We start from the raw sequence: 15,077 nt of genomic DNA, 5'->3' as shown, positions 1-15,077 counted from the left end.
AAGGTGCTGTTCTAAGCATTAGGGAGATAACAGTAAAAATAATAAAATAGAAAGATTAAAAAAAAAGACCTATTCTCATGGAGCTTACATTCTGTTGCAACAAACTATGGGTGATAGGCAGAACACAGCCCCACACCTGTTTTCTAAATAAAGTTTTATTGGCACTCAGCCGCACCCATTTACTTGCATATTATCTCTGGCTGCTTTTGTGCTACAACAGTGGAGCTGAGTGGTTTTACCAGAGACCATAGGTCCCACAAAGTCTACTTACTGTCTGGCACTTTACAGAAAACATTTGCTGACAAATAGAGATAATTTCAACACAAGATAAGCGGAAACAGATACAGAGAGTCCAGAGGGAGCCTATATGACTGTTGGCCTATAGGGTCTGTTTTATTCACTGTTGCTGCTACAGTGCCTGAAACAGGGCTTGGCAGAGAGTAGTAGGTACTCACTAAAAAGTTCTCACTGGCTGGATGAAGGAAAGAATGGATGTTCTGATGGGGAGGGAATTGGGCAGAAGGGAAGGTTCTAGAAGGTTTGATGAAGGAGGTAATAAGTAAGCTGGATCTTGAAGAATAAAAAGTACTCATCAGAAGAAGAAGAAGGAAAAAGGTTTTCTTGGAGATGGAAATTCACTTCTAATAGCTGCTACGCAGCGGCATGGGACAGGAAATTGCATTGAAGGAACAAAGAGCTGGTGGAACACAGGACCCGAATGGGGGTCAAAGGAAAGTGCGTCAGGAAATCAGGGAGGAGTGATACCATGTGAAGACTTGTATTTGTAATCATTGTAGACAGGCAGTGTGTCCTCCAGCCCCAGGCTAGTGGGACCCCTGTCCCAGCCCCACACTTTGGAGTTCCTCCCTTGAAACAGGCCTCGGTCTTCATTTCTCCCTTTTGGAGCACTCCTGGGCCCTTCACCCCATATGTGGAGTCAATGCCCCCAAAAGCTCCAGGATTCGTAACTGTGAGGTCATCCTGAGGCCCCACGGCCAGACCCCAGTTCTAGGAACATGACCTGGCAGGTCATGCTGGATGAGAAAGAGATCCTCCCTGCACAAATGGACTGCTCTCCTTTCTCCGCCCATGGGCCCCTTGCCTGGCTTCTCCTATGCTCTGTGGGCAGCAGGGTGCCATCAACATCAAAAGAGATCACATGCTAGGCATGCAGTGATTATGTCTTCAAGAGTTCGAAGGAAGTCACCATTGGAGGATGGGTTGGTTGTTCTGTTCTAGGTCAATAGAGAAAAAATCCAAATGGTAGATTTAGTATGTCCAGACAATGAATCATCATGCCCGTTTTCCGGCACACTCTTGGTAAGGTTGTATTGTGGTCACCATCAATGAAGCACAACCTTTGAATCACTGGAAAGCAGTATTCACAGGCAGAGCGAAGGATGACGCTGTGTCACGAGCAATGTCGGAGCCAGAGCTAAATCAGTGGTATTGGGAGCTGCAGAGGCAAGAATATCTGTGCTGTTTCGATGTAAACTAGTTATGAAAAGCCACGGCATTATGAATAATAACAGGGTTGCTACTTTTTGTAGCACATGATGGAAGATGTGAAGCTAGCTAGGAATGGCTCACTGACAATAAAAAGCACAAAGAAGTGGTCCCTGGACATGAAGTAATGGTGCCTGGACTCTTTGCATGTGCAGACTGGACAACAAAAAAATTCATGTTCTCTGCCCACTGTCCTACAACTTCATCAGTAAATCACCATACCTCATATGGTGAATCAATTTTATAATCAAATTATTTATAGACAAGGGCCCCACAAAAAATTGTCCCACATACCCCCCCAAGGGGTCCTGTAGGCACAATATGTGCATTTCCATATCAGAGAAGTATCAGGTTAAAAAAAAAAAAAAGCCAACAATTAAAGAGCCAATAAATGACTTGAATGAATCCTCCTCCTTACTGGTTTCCCCCAGAGAACATCTTGCTCAGACCAGAAACTTGTCTTGAATCCCCTTCTCCTTCCTCCTAGTTCTCACCTCCCAGTTTCTCCAGGGCTTTTCAAGTAATAAATCTGCTCCCAACCTACCCTCGCCTCCCTAGCCTGCTCAGTTCTTACTTTCTCTCCTCCGAGCCACTTATTATGGTTCTGAGTAGCTGTTTGACTTCCTCACTAAGTTCCTCACAATCCAGACTCTGTCGTCTTCTGCATTCGACTCACTACCTGATTCTGCCTCTCGAAAATCTAGAAACGGCCCTGGCAGAGACCGACTTACTGCTTATGACCACCTCCTCTTTGATGGACTTTGGAGGAGGGGCGCCTCTGAACACTCTCATGTCACTAATGTCATGTTTGTCATATCGTGCTTGTCAGACGAAGTTTCTGGATTTTCCCCAAAAGGCAGAAGGATGGAATAAGAATCAAAATACAGATCAGGGTGCCGGCCAGAACACTGCCTTGCCGCTGAAATAAAGTTCTGAGTAGCTGGATAAAAATTGTATGAGAGGCAGTGTCAAGGAGATCTTGAAATTATACAAGAGGTGGAGTTTCCATCAGAGAGTATATGTGGCAGAAATGATGATACAAGATTCGGAGCATTAATTCTGTAATTTGTTATCAATTTCATTTTGATCCTTTTCTGAGCTTCTGTGTGTAAAAATTAATCTATGGAGTTAATATGGGTAAAAGCTCTTGCCACAGGAGCTTCAAATGCTGTATGGAGTGAAGCAGGCAAAGCCATTCCCCGTGTCCCCTCTCTATAGCCAGCTTCATATCAACTACTTAACTCTCTCCGTGTGTGTGTGTGTGTGTGTGTGTGTGTGTGTGTGTGTGTGTGTGGTCTTGATAGTAATCCTGCAAAGCAGGTGCAAGTCTTCAAAAAATAAGGAAATGAGATTTCTTGTATGTTTAGATTTAATTAATAGACTATTTTTTAGAGCACTTTTAGGTTTGTAGAAAAATTGGGCAGAAAGTACAGTGAGTTCCCACACACTCTCCCTTCCTTCTCTCCTCCACCCGATTTGCCCTATTAATAGTATCTTGCATTAGTGCGGTATATTTGTTACAACTGATAAGCAAATATTAACACACTTTTATTAATTCATGTCCACAGTTTATATTAGGGTTCATGCTTTGTGTTGTAAAGTTCTATGGGTTGTGAGATGCTTTGATTTAGATTGGTTTCTTCCTACATCTTTTAGCACCTGAGGACTCAAAATTTTCTTTAAAGTACTAAAGCAACCACATGTATAAACAATAACTGAACTCATTTTTTTAATGACCTAAGGATATATGATTGCATGTGAACACTTCCAGTCAATTCAATCCAATCACATGCACATTGTGAGGCACTTACAGTGTACCAGGTACTGGCAGCATGCTGAGGAAAGAGCAGTGAAAAAGAGAGAAACAGTCCTTTCCCTCGTAAAACTTAAGAGTTTAGCATAAGAGATGAATATTTGGTAAGTAATTATAAGTAGGTGCCCCTTCCAAAGAGCACATACAGAAGCTGCAAGAATCTACCCAAAGGAAGAAGAATGATGGCTCTGACGTCATACACATCACAGAAGCAAAGAACCCCGATGCTCTGGTTCACTTTGGGGCCAGCTCTCAAGTCAGTGCATGATCTCAGACAGCTTCGTCTAAGCTGGAGGCTGGCTCAGGTCCTCACTTCTACTTTCCTGGGTCCCAGGTATCCCCAGCATCCCCAGGCCGCGAGGGCCCATGCAGGTCCTACAGGGCTCAGGCCTGGAGCTCCCAGAGCCACCTCCTGTCACATCCCCCTCCCCGTGGGAGAGAGGAATTCGCTTCCTCGCCACACTGACATCCTTTGTCTGGCAATGCTGAGCTGGCCATTTCGTGCTCCGGGTTTATTTCCAACACAAATTTCCTGGGCTGCAAGGGCTGAAGGAACCCGCACACTCAGAGACTGTTAGTCTTGCATGTGGGTTTCCGGGGGCTGCTATAACAAATCCCCACAAACTGGGGGCTTAAAACAACAGAAATGTATTCTCTGAGCCTACAGAGAATGCTAGAAGTCTGATATCAAGGTATCAGCAGGGCCACGTTCCCTGAGAAGGCTCTAGGGGAGAATCTGCCCCAGGCCCCTCTCCCAGCTTCTGGGGGCTGCCAGCCATCCTTGACATTCCTTGGCCTGTAGACACATCACTCCAATCCCCGCCTCCGTCATCACATGGTCTTCCCCCTGGATGACTTCATGTCTTCATGTCCCAGTGTCCTCTTCTCATAAGGACACCAGTCATTGGATTTAGGGCCTCAATCTGATTACATCTACAAAGACCCTATTTCCAAATAAGGCCACATCCACAGGTACTGGGGCTTAGGACTTGCACGTATCTTTGGGAGGGACAGGATCCAACCCACAACACCTTGAATTCCCAAAGGTGGTTCATTCACAACTGATCTCCACCAGAGTGAAACTAAGTGGAAGCAAAGCTGAGGCCAGAAGGGGAAACAGACGCTGTTTCCTGATAGTCTTGGCGTAGCACTGATTGGGCCTAAGAGCGTGGGCAATGCCAAGTGTGACATACATGTGCAGGTGATTTAAAAAAGGAAAAGACAGAAAGTGGGGCTGTTCTGGGAGCTGAAAAATCCAAGCATAGCTTCCAGTGGTCCTAGAAATATCGCTTTCCTCATCCCAGGTGAGACCCAGATGTCAGATGAGGCTTCCTGCCTTCAGAGATTTAATTAAACATCACCCACCATGTGTTCACTCCTACCCTGTTCTAGGCACTGGATATAGAGCAGTGGCGGAAAGCACCCTAGCACAGGAGCTCATATTCTAGTAAAAGGAGACCAGCAGTAAATAAGCAGATAAGGGGAAAGTAGAGAAGGCCATCATTGTAGTGGGTGTGAAGGGGAGGGAGTCAGTGGGGACAGAGGATGAGGCCACTCTTGGAAGTTCAGCTCCAGACGGAGACACGGGAAACAGTGAGTGCAGGAGGGGGGCGGGGGAAAGCAAGAGAAGGTCTCCTGACTTGGCCTGTTTCTCAGTTGTCCCTTTGGGGGCTAGAATTGACTCACACATGGCTGGGTACGGAGATAAAGATTTGGTGAGAGAGGTTAAAAATGCAGGAAAGAGAGGGCATTACTGATGGCTGAAGGCCCGGGGGCTGGGGATGGCTAGTGATAAGAAAGGCCGCAAGTGGAGGCAAATCCCTTGCTGTTGCCAGGTCTGCTCACAGTGGGAGCCGCACGCAGGAACTGAAAGTTTAGACCTGATCTTACCTGGAGATTTGAGTTCCAGCTTGCCTCTGCTGACTTCCTCTGTGACTCAGCTTCCTCATTGACAAAACACCCTGGGAGGGTCCCAATCACCCACACTCCTCTTCACAAACACCCCCAAAGTGTCCAAGTGGTTTCGGAGTGAGAGCCTCTGTAGCAATTCCAAACAGTCTCGCGACACTAGGGTTTCCCACCTCAGCACAGTAACATCTGGGCCCTAATTCTTTGTGGTGGAGGCCATCCTGGGCATTGTAGGGTGGTCAGCAGCACCCCTGGCCTCCACCCACTAGATGCCAGAAGCGCCCTCCTCTCCAGATGTGACGACCAACGACGTGTCCAGGCGTTGCCAAATGTCACCTGGGGGACAGAGTCACCCCTGGGTAAGAGCTGCCGCTAGATCACAGGTCAGAGCAGAGGATAAACGGCTCTTCCAAGCAAGGTCACCTTCTCCTGAGCCCACTCTGTCTGGCCGCCCCTCCTCAGGACAGGAGCCCAGACCTAAGGTCTGACCATAACTCCACACTGGTCCAGCCCAGTTCATGTCCTTTAAGCCTCCCACCCCCACTGCCTTCCAGAGTTGACCTGACTGCCTTCAAACAAAAAAATAAACAAACAAACAAGCCTGAATGGTGCTCTAAAAAATAAGTGACTATTTGCTTTTCTTTACAAAATCATCATTCCTGTCTGTAATATACACAGTGAATTTCTTTCTTCTTCTGAGTCACCAAAAACAAGTTAATCGAGTACAGGATATTTGCAGGTATTTTCTCTGAATGATTTTCATGTTATTATTCTATTTTTTAAACATTCTTTATTTTAAAAAAGAGATTATTTTTAAGACAGGGGTGTGGAGGATGGGGAAAGGAGACCAAATAATATTAAACAATTAATTTATTAGAAATTTTACTAGTTATTATTGTCATCACCGTCATCACCATTTTTATTTTCTGGCCTAATCCAGAAAGTCACAATTCTCAAAAGCACAACTGCATCTAATGAGACATAACCAGATACGAATGTCTTCCTTGTATTTCATTTTTTGCTGTCAACCCAGTTCAAACTCCAAGATACCACTGAATGAAGGATTCTCAACTCAACACTAAAGAGAGAATCAAGATTTCCATTAAAAAAAAGAAAAACCGCATCTTCCCAGGCTTTTATCCATTTGTATACCTCTAAGAAGCAGCTGCAACTTTGCATACAAGTGATTTCTTTTTACATAAATAAAATGTTTTTGCCATTTTTAATCACTGAAGCATTAAAAAAAATAAAGTGGAAGCAGTTGAAAGGATGATCTTTAAAAAATAACTTTGTTGGCTTACTGAATGATTAGTTCTTGGTTTTTTGAAAAGTTTGTCGTACATCCTATTCCCAATTCAATTTACACTCACCCCCAGAGACCTCTATGCCTTTTAATTGCTACTCTGATTTTTTTTTTTCCAGTTTTATTGAGGAATACTGCTATTCCGATTTTTTGGTGCAAAGATTTCTTTCTCTCAAAGATGTACCGCTGCCTGAGATAAGTGATTTGGGGGGATTTTGAAAGTATGTTTAAACATGGCATTAAGAAATCTAAACATGAAGACTATGCACATTAAAGGCAAACGTGTCAGCAGGAGCCTGCCTTGTAAAGACACTTGTCAGTCTACAGATGAGCCAGGTGTTTTAAAACACGGGAAGAAGCATCGTCCTATGACTCAGAGCCAAGCTGGGCTCAGTACTCCATAGGGACTGTTGAGTTGGTTTAAGACTGTCCAGCAAAGAAATCCCGTAGGTTGGTGTCCTTATGCTCCCCAGCCTAGCATAATTTCTTCCCCCACCCACTTCACTTCACTGTCTCCTCTTTAGCCAGAAGTGGAGTTGGTCAGGACTCCGCTTACCAAGTTAAAAAGCCTTGGTTGGATAAGCTTAGAACATTTAACTATTGACAAAATCCAATCTACACACTCACAAAAATTTTACCCTTCATAGTTGTTCCAGGTGTTCACATTTTTAATTGGCAAGAAGACACAAGGAACAGGCATCCCAAACTCAGTAGGTTAAAGCAATTTGTTCCACACATTTTTTATTTCTCGTGGTTCTGTAGGTTGACCGGTAGGTCTTCTCATCTGGGCCCACTCGTCTGGGCTGGATGACCTAGAGTGGCCTCACTCCCAAGTCTGGCAGCTCAATGTCACATGGGGAAACAGCACAGGGATGGCCTGGCCACGTCTCATCATCCAGCAGACTAGCCTGGGCTCCCTTGCCTGGTGGTAGCTGCAGGGTTCCAGAGAAACTGGAACAAAAGAGCAAGCCACCTTGCGCAAGCATTTCCCAGGCCTCTGCTTGCTTTATATTTACTATTGTCCCACTGACCAAAGCAGGTCTCAAGTCCAGGTCAGAGACAATATAGGAGGTCATTACTAAAGGGTGTGCTAGAAGGAGGGGAATCATTTATGGTCATTTTTAATTTATCACGTTTGTTCACTAAATTAAAATATCATGGATCCTCATTATTCACAGATTCCATATTTGTGAATTCACCTCATGCTCACTAAACGTATTTATAATGCCAAAATCAACACTTACGGCACTCTTGTGGTCATTCACAGACATGCACAGAACAGCGAAAAACGGAGTCTCCCGACACACTCATTCCCCATGGAGGTTGACCCTGGGAAGCCAGGCTCTGCCCTTTTGTTTCAGAACAAGTGTCCTTCTTGCAGTCTACTTAGTGCCACTTTTCCACGTTTGTGATTTTTGGTGCGTTGGTGATATATCTGTCCAAAATGGCCCCAAAGTGTAGTGCTGTCTAGTTTCCTGAGCACAAGAAGGTTGTAATGTGCCTTATGCAGAAAACACTTGTGTTAGATAAGCTTCAATCAGGCAAGAGTCATACTGCTGTTATCCATGAGTTCTATGTTAACGAATCAACAATATATATTAAATGAGGTGTCTTTAAGCAGAAACACACACAAAACAAGGTTACATATCAGTTGCTGAAAATGTTGTGACCAAAGGCTCATAGGAACCTAACCCTGTACCTACCCTGGGAGCTAATTCAGTGATCTCCATAATGTTCTAGAACAAAACTGCCATGAGTAGTGAGAACCAACTGGGTTGAATGAGCACCTTCTTTGTGCCAAGCACTATGCCTAGAGCTGGGGATTTGGGGAGCTCCCTGCTTTCCAGGAGCTCAAAGTCTAGTCATGCATTAATGAATGACACTAATAAATACACAGATTGAGGTGAGTCGGGGAAGATGCTGTGAGGACATGAAGTGTGGGCCAAGACCTAAAGGATGAATAGGAGGACTATTTCCGGTCCCCAGGAAAGAGATCCTGACATGTAGATCTGAGTGCAGAGGGTCTATGCGGGGTGCTCTCAGGAACAACGCCTGTAACGGAGTGAGGGAGGCTGCGTGGGACAGAGGGAAAAGCAGCAACAGAGGGCTTGGCCAAGCCCACAGAGAGCTCTGGAGCCTGGAAGTCTTATCAGAAATGTCCACAGTTGAGGCCAGAGGCGTAGACTTTGTACCCCCACATCAACCAGTCAGAACTCTGGGCAAGGCTGCTTGCTTTGGTTGAGGACAATACCTGGGGAAGGACTCAGCTGTTGTCCGACAACAGTCCTGGCAGTTGAGGGAATGAATGCCTAAACGGAAATGGTGAGCAGTGCCGCCACCCAATCCCAGCATCCCTAAAAGGAGCTAGAGACAAAGGAGAAAGGGAGCTATACCAAACAGTGGGAACAGCATGTGCAAAGGCCCTGCGGTAGGAGAGAACACAGAACGTGTGAACAACATAGAGAAGGCCCATGCAGGGCTGGGGTGTGGAGAGCAGGTGTGAGTGTGGAACGAGATGAAGCTGGAGAGTGGGTAGGATGAGGTCACATGGGGCCACGTGGGCCACGGTAGAGTTTCAGTTCTCATTCTAAGAGTAATGTGAAGCCACAGAGATTTTTAAGCAAAGGAAGCAATCTGCTTCGGTGAAGAGAAGAGAACTGAGCAGAGTGGGGAAAGGCAAGGTTGAGTAGATGTGGGAAGACCAGCCCGTATAATATGAAGGTGGCGGCCCAGGAGATGGTAAGAATTGAATGGAGTCGACAGACATTTTGGAGGGGAAGTCAGCAAGACCCGACACTGGCGTAGATGAGGGGAACAAGGGGTAAAGGGCACCAGGGATACTGCTCTTACCCGGTTTGCCTGCATAAATGAATGGAAGTGCCTGGACCAGGATGGAGGACTCCAAAGGAGTTGGAACAGACCACGTTGTACTCAAAACAGTCAGTGGGGTACTTAGCTGATGCTCACATCTCCATGTCTGGAACTCCAGTTGGAGATGAAGATGGCAAAGAGATGGTAACGGAAGCCTTTGTGGGGATGAGATTATCCAGGGAGCATAGAAGAGGAGAAGGTCTAAAACTAAGTCCCATTCAAAGGCCAGGTGGGAGGAAACAGAGGCAATAAAGGACCCCAAAGAGCAGCTAGAGAAGTGAAAGGAAGTAGGAGAAAACAAGGTCACAGATGCAGCAAGAGGACATTATTTCAAGGAGAGAGTGGTCCAGGGTCAAGCGCTGCGGAGGGTCCAGTAGGATGAAGACTAAAAATTTTCCACTGGATTAATGACAGATAACAGAGCTGAGGTCTCCAATGTGAGAAACAAATAATTAAGCAGAACTTTTTTTTTTCTGTTTGGGGAAAGATAACCCCGGGTTATCACTTTGCTAAGTAACTCATTCCCTCTCTTTTGTGTCTGGCTCATAGAAGGAGAAGCCACAGGAATTCTCGGCACTTAGAGAAATGACTGTGTACGCTTTAAAGCCAAGTAAACACTGCCTTTGATTAGCTTGGGAACAGCCACGTCTCTCTTGCTAGAAAGAAGATCAAAAGCTTGGAGAGAAATCAAATAGATAAAAATTAAGCAAAAGTGACATACTCTCTCAAACCTAAATTTTATAAATCGTAACATCAAATCCTGGTGAGTTTTCAGTGAGCCCTATACTCATTCATTCAATGTAAACTGGCACAGCCATGTTGGAAAGTGTGATAACATGGAACAAGATTCGTGAAAACAGTCCTTAAGGTAACTGTTCTGCTTCTATGAATTTTACCCAAGGATACAATTCAAGAGAAACATAAGAAAATAAAATAATATGCATGCAGATATTTAATGCAGATTTTCTCTAAAAGTTAATCCTTGAAAACAACATAAATGTTCAATTTGCGGGGGGACAATTTTAATAAATATTTGTTAAGCAACAGGATGGAATAGTAAAGAATCATTAAAATGACTTCGCAGCACCCCAGAGGAAAATGTTGAGGTGCAAATAAAACACAGAAGAGTAGGTTTAGTACTATCTTATCTGTGTAAATTACATAGGAATATAGAGATAAACAAAAATGGAATCATGATGAGTTAGAGTGGGGTCATAGATTTCCCATTTTTAAAGTCATTAATATTTTTGTGTTGCCCATCCATATAAAATATGCAGGAGTAATACTTGGGAAGACGCACCAAAAGAAGAAAAACACCTTCTGAAAGGGGCTTCGATGTAAAACTGACCAGAAACAAGACAACTGTGCTCAGAATAAGACTGCCTTGACTCCACACAAGTATTCAAGATGAATTAAAAGGAAAAGTCTTACTTGATTAGTAACTTCAGCACTCAGTAAAAGAAGGTAAAACAAACTCTCCAATTCCCCTGTTTGGCATCTTTAAAATATTTTTCCATCTTTCCCATCCCCTCTGCAACAGGAACCATTTAGGGTAGTAGAGAATCCTACATAATTAAGCAGACAGAGCCTACTTCTCAGGTTATTATCCCTGGAAGGATCTGAAGGTCCAGCTCATGAGACCAATAAGGAAGGTTACAACTTGTGTGTTGAGACCAAGTACTAGATCTGGAAGAATTTAACAGCATCATGAGCACTTTGCCAAGAGACACATGGGCCCAGACCAGTACCTAAGGGGTTTCTCTGTCCTCTGCCTCCTCGGTCCCTGCTGCAGAAGCAAGAGCTGGTTCACAGGTGCCTACCTCGCAAGGAGAGTCTGGCTCTCATATCCCTGAAGTGGCAAAAAGAGCTGGCATTCACAGGAGTGGAGACTGAGTGCTTGGATTCCCAGAAGCCACACGGCACTCATCCACTAAAATTAAAACGTCTCCTTTCCTTCTTAACTCACTGAATCACAGGGCTCATTCTAGCTGCTGGAGCTGTCTTCTTGAGAACAGGTGATCATTACGTCCTGGCATGGACACTCCATCTTAGCTCTGGGTGTCTCGGAAAGGATTTCGGCTTTTCTAGCTCAGGGAAGTTCAGGGGAGGAAAGATCTTGCTGTTGGTCATGAAATAGGAGGAGGAAAGACATACCACGGATTTATAACCAGGGGCCACATCTTTTGATTGCTGATCACTGCTCCCAGGCACAGCAAATATTCATTGTATTTAAGATGATGCTCTCAATGGACAAAATCCATAGGGGGAAAGAAAGAAAACTTGCACCAGATAACATTCCCTGTCTCCTGCAGAGAGATGAACTGGAGTTGTTCGTGCTGAGGCAAAAGCCAAGTCCTCTCAGAGAATTACGACTTTTGAAGACCAAGCATGTAGTTCAAAGAGCCAGAGTCCTTTGGGGGGACCGGAGTATAAACCAGTATCATTTTCAGAGCTTCTTTAAATTATCTTCTTCCCAAACCTTTAAGCCACACCCCTTCCCCAACCAAGAACCTATTTCCCAACAGTGGGCAGCAACGTCAGCATCTTAAATCATGGCCACAGACTAGCCAAGAGAAGTAGAATCCATGTGCCAAAGTGTAGGTCTTGGTAAATAAATTCTTCCTTGACAGCAGAGAAAGGCCTGGCTCAGAAAATGGCTCCTTAAACACTTTAATTTAATTCAACAAGGATTTATTGTGCACCTGATATCAAGAGCCAAACTCTAGGAGCTGAAACGTAGAGAGAACGTAGAGAGAAAGAGAGAGAGAGAGAAGTGTATTCTCCTACATTTGGCTGGGGAAGGGGTGGCAGATTCTGAACCCTCCAAAAGCAAGTCAGTGTCATCCAGGGATTTCTCTAGGTAGCCTGACTCTCCACCTATTCCTGAAACTTGTCCCTTTCCTCACTGGGGGACAGATGTCTGTCTTCCATCAGTTGCACCTCTTTCAGATGAGTTTGTCCTTCCTTACTACGTCTCCAGTATCACCCTGCCCAGAACCCCACCCACTCTTTCTTCCAATGCCCTTGCCTCATTCCCTCTAAGGTTTGGCATTTGTCCCCCCCGTCCCGTAGAGTCTCCTGATTCTCTGACACTCCACTCATTTTCCATTTCGAATATCTGCCCTACACCAGACAGTTCACATCAGCCCTGCCTCTCAACACCCTCAAGATGAGGCACACACTACAGGTCTTGCAGGGCTGTGGGCCTGTGGAGGTTGCTCCAGGCAGGAAAGGCCTGGCTCACGCACTCTGGGAGCTTACAGTCTATCGAGACAGAGACACACCACAAATGATACCACTAGGCAGGAAGTTAAGCGAAGGCCAAGCATAGCGTTGGTCAAGGGAGTAAGTTCTACCATCACACGGCTTGGACTTGATTGCTGGCTCCATTATCAGGTGCATGACCTTGAGTACATCACTCATCCCTCTGACCTCCAGGTGCCTCATCTGTCAACTAGGACATTAACTGTAACCATGCCAGAGGATTTCTGTAAACATGCAATGAGATAACCCACCTAAAGGGTTTACCATAGTGCCTGGTACCTAGTCATCCCACAAAAACAGTGTAAGCTATTTTTATGAAACTCAGAATAGAATTCCCTTGCCCAAGCCATGTTCAAATATTCATACAGTATCAGAAAACACATAGTATTTAGTGCAGCTCCCCGCTTCTACAGCCCCCTCTGCAATCTGATACACAAAATCCCTTGGTATCACTCCTTCTTACGGCCTGTGATAGGGGATGCTAGTAACACAAAAGTCACTCTACCTGAGTCTGTTAGAAGTTCTGCTTCCAGTCCTAGCTGAGTAAAGTAACTCCCATGAAAAACGATTCTTCCTGTAGTTAACTGCAAACTCTGGACAAAATATTTAAAACTACAGGCGGGCTTTGGAGAGTGACCCAGCACAGACAGCTTCTGGAGGGGCATCAATACTTGGAAGAAGGCACTGCACAGAGTCTGCATCACAAGACACAGGCTGAAGGGAAATAATACCAGATGCTCATGAAGAAATGAAGATAGGCATATACTTATTGCCATTTTGTTCATTGTTTTCTGCTTGCTTGTGTAGCTATTCTCTGTTCTTTTCTTCTTTTAGTCTCTTCCCATGTGGTTTGATGATTTTCTTTAGTGTCGAGTTCCTTTCTCTTTACTTACTGTGTATCTATTGTAGGGTTTTGGTTTGTGATCATCATGAGGTTTATATATATCAACCTATATAGACAGCAGATTGTTTCAAGCTCACAGTCACTTAAGTTCAAACGCATTCTAAAAGCGCTACATTTTTACTACACCCAATTTTCCATCGTTTTACTTTGTGTAGCCCTTAACTACTTATTGTAGTTGCAGTTGATTTTATATCTTTTGTCTTTTAATTCTCATACTAGCTTTTTAAGTGGCTGATGCACACTGCCTTTACTATATATTTGCGTTTATCTGTGAGAGTTCTTCTTTCATATATTTTCTTATTTCTAGTTAGGGCCTTTTCTTCTGTGCTTAAAGAAAAGCCTTTAATATTTCTTGTAAGGCCAGTTTAGTGGTGATAAACTCAGTTTTTGCTTGTCTGGGAAATGCTTTCTCACTCCTTCACTCTGAATGATAACCTTGCCAAATACAGTATTCTTGGTTGTAATTTTTTTCCTTTCAGCACTTTAGATATATCATGCCACTCCCCTCTGGCCTGCAAAGTTTCTGCTGAAAAATCAGCTGATCGCCTTATAGGGGTTCTCTTGTATGTGACTAGTTGCTTTTTTCTTGTTGCTTTTAAAATCCTCTCTTTAACTTTTGCCATTTTAATTATGGTATGTCTTGGTGTGGATATCTTTGAGATCATCTTCTTTGGGACTCTCTGTGCTTCCTGGAGCTGGATATCCATTTTCTTCCCCAAGTTACGGAAGTTTTCAGCCATTATCTCGTGAAATAAGTTTTCTACCCCTTACATTTAAGTCTTTAATCTGTTTGAGTTTATTTTTGCATATGGTGTAAGAAAGTAAGACCTGAAACCATAAAATCCTAGAAGAAAACATAAGCAGTATGCTCTTTGACACTGGTCTTAGCAATTTTTTTTTTAAATCTGTCTCATCAGGCAAGGACAGCAAAACCAAAAATAAACAAGTTGGGACTACATCAAAATAAAAAGCTTTTGCACAGTGAGGGAAACCATCAACAAAATGAAAAGGCAACCCACTGAATGGGAAAAGATATTTGCAAACAACATATCTGATAAGAGGTTAATATCCAAAATATATAAAGAACTCACACATCTCAATATCAAAAAACAAAACAAAACAACCCAATTAAAAACTGGGCAGAGGACTTGACTAGACATTTTCCTAAAGAAGATATACAGATGGCCAACAGGCACACGAAAAGATGCTTAACATCACTAATTATCAGGGAAATGCAAATCAAAACCGAAATAAGACATCACCTCACATTTGTCAGAATGGCCATTATCAGAAAAGATAAGAAATAACAAGTGTTGGCGAGGATGTGGAGAAAAGGAAACCCTCAGGCACTGTTAGGAGGAATCTAAGTTGATGCAGCCACTATACAAAACAGTACAGAGATTCTTCAAAAAATCAAAAATAGAACTACCATACAATCCAGCAATTCCACTTCTGGGTATATATCTGAAGAAAATGAAAACACTTACTCAAAAAGACATAGGCACCTC

The sequence above is a fragment of the Eschrichtius robustus genome, chromosome 19 (assembly GCF_028021215.1).
Source record: "Eschrichtius robustus isolate mEscRob2 chromosome 19, mEscRob2.pri, whole genome shotgun sequence".
In the NCBI taxonomy this organism is placed as follows: Eukaryota; Metazoa; Chordata; class Mammalia; order Artiodactyla; family Eschrichtiidae; genus Eschrichtius; species Eschrichtius robustus.
The sequence above is the reverse complement of the archived record's forward strand: the minus strand, read 5'-3'. Positions refer to the sequence as shown.